The sequence below is a fragment of the Austrofundulus limnaeus genome, unplaced genomic scaffold (genome assembly GCF_001266775.1).
Source record: "Austrofundulus limnaeus strain Quisiro unplaced genomic scaffold, Austrofundulus_limnaeus-1.0 Scaffold0, whole genome shotgun sequence".
NCBI classification, from domain to species: domain Eukaryota; kingdom Metazoa; phylum Chordata; class Actinopteri; order Cyprinodontiformes; family Rivulidae; genus Austrofundulus; species Austrofundulus limnaeus.
Window position 1 is genome coordinate 1,478,071 of NW_013952402.1, and position 4,823 is coordinate 1,482,893.

The 4,823-nt window shown below is 37.8% G+C and overlaps 1 protein-coding gene across 21 annotated transcripts in view; it reads right to left on the minus strand.

The window, feature by feature from the left end:
* Positions 1–4,823, minus strand: part of LOC106516126 (neurexin-1a) — a 301,025-nt gene that overhangs the window by 171,789 nt on the left and 124,413 nt on the right. The window lies entirely within an intron of this gene.

Below are 4,823 nucleotides of genomic sequence, written 5' to 3' on the forward strand. Positions count from 1 at the left end.
ATGTATGTATGTATGTATGTATGTATGTATGTATGTATGTATGGATGGATGGATGGATGGATGGATGGATGGATGGATAGACTTGCTAAAATAAAATGACTGTTTTTGTTTTCACTGTTTGTGTACAAGTATTTTCCTTTACCACCTACATCACAATGTCACGTATTTACATAAACATTTACATCATGTCCTAATTGGCAGTAGCAGCTAATCAAACTATATAATGTACTGCTTTTAATAATGGGAGAAAAATATACTATTAAGCATAATTAAGTACAACGTATTGCTGGTTTCGGCCCTCCAACATAGCTCAAGTTTCTTCTGTTATTTATTATTATTATTTTTTACTCTGAACAAATTTTAGGTCATTGACATTATTGACAATGTAAACATATAACATAAAAACAAATAAGAAACCAACTAATAAAAAAAGACATAAAATGGGTATTTGTCACTAATAAATGAATAAAACCAGTCCTATCAAACAAAAAGAGAATAGTTTTCAAAAGCCATGACCACATATTCAAAAAGTACATAAATACAGTACATATGGTGATAGAAGTGTAATAGGCCTRGGTTCTTGAATATTTAGCTCCTGTTTTTGGTGACTGCTTTTACCAGCAGCATTAGGAGCCTGTCTTGAGTTTTGCTGGTGAAATGGTTTAATGCTGGCAGGAGGTCGTAACAACATTTCCAGTGGTGTAACTTCACCACGAGCCAATCGCCAAGCTATTACTGCTTTTGGAGTGGTGAGAAGGGGAGCAGAAGGGGGTGTTGGGAGAGATGGGAGCTGTGGGGGTGACAGGGATGCAATGTACTCACACCACCTCATCACCACTTCCTTGTCACACAGAGCCAATGTCACATCCATCCCTTAGGATGATTCTGTCACATTCCTCACCCAAATCCAATTTCTCCACGCCCTCCTGGGCTACGCTTCAGATGATGGAGCGTGTGACAAACACGTTCTCACTGCTAAACTGTCTGATTCCTGCCAGGCAGCTGAAGCAAAAATGCTGCATTTGAAGACTGCTACAAGATGCGTAGAAAAACTGAGCAACTTTTGAAGTCTACAACATTTATGAAAAAAAAACAGATGTTCATATTAGCTACAGCCTCAATGTCATGATTGCAAATARTTGTCCACAACAAGTCTACATAAAAACACACTGCTAGATATATCTGTTTCAGTYTTAGAATGAAACATGTGAATAAGTGAACCAGGTAAATATCTTGAAAATATGCTCACATTTTACCTAAAAGCCTTATTGGTAAAGCAATCTGTTGTTATAGGTCAGTTAAACACTGGTTGAACATCTTATAAATTACAGTAAGTTTTACAAATATATATTTATCATATACAGTATGGAGTATTTGGTYTATTCAATGCACATTTAAATTATACATTATAGCTTAAATATATAAAAGAGTAATAAGATTAATCATGTGTGTTAAAAAGTTACGTTTTTTTCCACATAATCTTTGCTCTTCTGAGATTCATATAAAAAAATGTCTGAAATGCTGCAAATGAAAAAGCTCCAGTGTAAATTCATAAAAATATGAATAAAGACTTGTGAGGGAATGATTACCTAARACAAAGTGAGCACCTGTCAGAAATCCAATAGTGGAAGCCCAGTCGTTTTTAARGGTATTCCCACATTCAATATCAAAATAAATTGAAGGGGCTAGAGCTGGAGCTTCAGTCTCTGCCAGCCTAACAGGAGTCAGCCACGGGGGACAGGGAGCACGGCAAACTAAACTGGGTATTTATTTTCTCTCTTATAAAGCACAATGCAAGATAATTTTCAGGTTTTCAGACGAAGGAGTTCGCTAGAGTGGCGGCGCTCTCGGAGATGCAACAAATAAGACGATGAAACTAACAAYGGAGAGTCGAGTAATCACAAACAGGAATCCAGTTCTCTTCCCCCCAAGGAGAAGAAGCTCTGCAGGAGGAGGGTAAGCTGTCAGCTGCATGTCACAGGATTGTGATGTCCCACAGGAACAGGACACCGGGCTAAACCTAATCCAGAATTTGCCGGCAAACAGCTGCTGAAGGCGTTTGGAAAACACTTGTATTTAATGTTCATATTAAGCAAGCATAAAAGGCTCTGATAMATCATTAATAATTCAAAGGACCTTATGTTTTCTTCATTGTCTTCTTGAGAATATCAGCACACACAGTCCAAAAACAGACACGGTAGATTTTAAATGTMACCTCAGTGGATGTTTTTATTTTTTATTTTTATTTTTTTACAGACAGTGTAAGTCTTTTCTTGCACTCGAGGCAGAAGCAACAACTTCATGGCCCACTTCACATTTGAGGTTTTCTGATCCTGCAGCGAGCTCATTTGAGATAAGAATTGGTCAACAAAACTGAAGATAGATAAATTCTGAAGAATTTAATAYAATAAAAAAAATCTATTTTGCTGCCAAGGACAGAACTGTCAACAAAACAAAACTTTACTATTTGGTTTATTAATTCACAATGCTAAAGGAGAACTACCGATTAGATTCACGATTACCTAATTTCCCTCTGGGCTCAATAAAGTATTTTTTATTTGATTTGATTGATTAGCAAGCAAATACTGAGTATTTGCTGCTGTCAAGGTTTTGTTTAGCAGGAACTTTTAACAAAAGTCGAACAGACCCAACATCCAAGGTCTAAACCTAGAGATTAAATATACTGAAACATTGTGTGACATAAATGCAATGAAGACCCCCATACACAAAGCAGGGGTCATACTGTTTTTGCACAGTTTTCTTTTTATTTTTCCAGTGGGTTTTGGTCAACCATAGCACGGAAACAGCCGCACTGATCAACATGAAATTTGGCAGGAATCTAGATGTGTCTGATCTACACTGCAGCAGCCAAAGGATTTATGATGGACCTCATATTTGAGGGGGCTCCACCTAAAAATGTGGTGTCTGGACATGAAAAAAATGCTTACAACTCAAAAACTATTCATCGTAAAAGCTTCAGATTATTTATTTATTTATTTATTTATTTTTATTTATTTTTTGTTTAGCTCTGAGAAAAGGCTATCCATTGGGCCCACCAATGAGCCACCCTACCACCCCCAGACCCCACCCAAAATAATAAACCAGTTTTTGGTGAGTTCTGGTACATTGGTGCTTTGTGTACTTATGTAGTATCTAGTATTTGAATGAAATTGAAGGAATTTATCGGTTGGATACTGATGCTAAAAGCACTACACCATTTTCTTAGTTTCCCTTTTAAATAATTTTATGATCTATTGTTTGACAATTGTTATGACTTCCATAAAAAAATAAAAAATAAAAAAATAAAAAAAGAGGGACGTCTGGGTTTTTTCTTAAATGCTCAGAAAAAATCTGACTACTTTTCCATAACATTTTCCATGTTTTTAACCTGTTCTTAATGCATTTGTGTGTAAACCTTAAGGGCATGGTACAACAAGTTTTTTAATTTGTTATTGTGTGTGTGGTGAATGGTGACTAATACAAAGTGTGTTGTCAAAGGACAGGCCTAAAATGTGTCTAAATGCTAAAGCTGTAATCTTGTTTGAGGGCCTTTTTYAAATTATGCAGTTATATTTTTTTCTTCTTTGCCTTTGCTCTAGACCAGTGGCAAATGGCTTTATGCTCTGAAAAGCATTAAATGTGCTGAAAGTAATACTTTTTTTATTGTAACACTAATATGCATAATGAATTTAGGATTTTTTTCCCTTCAACACTTTGAAGCAGGGTATTTTATTTTACACACTGAACCCCCACCTAAAAAGTACAGGCCTTTTAGTAAAAAATAACAAGTAGGCATTGTGTCGTATTTTTATCACGAATGAGCAAACTGCAAAGTGTCAGTTTATGTGTACAAGTGTCAGCAGGTTTTATGTACAAGGCAGATGCATGCATCATGTGTACCTATCCAGATACTGATCAAGTGTCTTTATTTATAGCAAGTAGGTGCAAGTAAACCCTTATCTGGAGCCCTGTGTTTGTCTGATATGATGCAGATGCTGTCAGTTCAGGAGTCTAGCATGTCATATATCTCGTTTGGGAATATGTGCATGCACTGCAATCCACCTACCACACCATCTGGGAGGCTGCTTCAGCTTCACACTGCAAGACTAATATTTGGGCTAATTAGCAACTGGAGGAACAAGGGGAAGGGGAAGGCGTTTGGGATGCATGAAGGAAAATTGCTTTGTCTGCTTAATTATAACATCTTTAAATAGGGCGAATAGCTCCATGCTTTCTCATCTGAAACTCCACCTCCTGTTCCTTCCAGTCGTTTGCAGCCGCTCTCCTCCTGCCATATGCAGTAGCTGTATTTTGCCACCGGGTGGTACACCATGCATGGTTAAGTGAGAGCGGGGGTAATTCTTCTGACAGCTCCTCAGCCTGCTTGTGCCGGCGCCGTTCCTACCAGCGCAGAGGCAATCTGGAGCCATCAAAACAGCTGGCAGCACGCCAGGGCCCGTCCARGCCACGGCTCCCACTCCCACCCTTACCAACGCCAGTCCCTTCCACGACAGCGGAGACAGCGGGAGAATGAGCGTTGGACAGATACGCTGAGAKGTCAGAAGACGCTTAAGATTTCAGGAGGAGGAGACAAGGTCATGGTGGGGAAATRTCTGCAGCTTTCTTTGTGAAGCAGTTCCAAATGCAGGACAAACCTAACTGTCATGTAGGTGTGAGATGAAAGCAGACCTTTTCTAAGCATAAAAACATTGAAGTAGCTCTTAAAAGTTAAATTTACAATTATGCATACCCTAATAATAAGCTAATGTTTGATAATGTGAAACATTTGATAAGACAGAAATCACAACAATATATATATATAT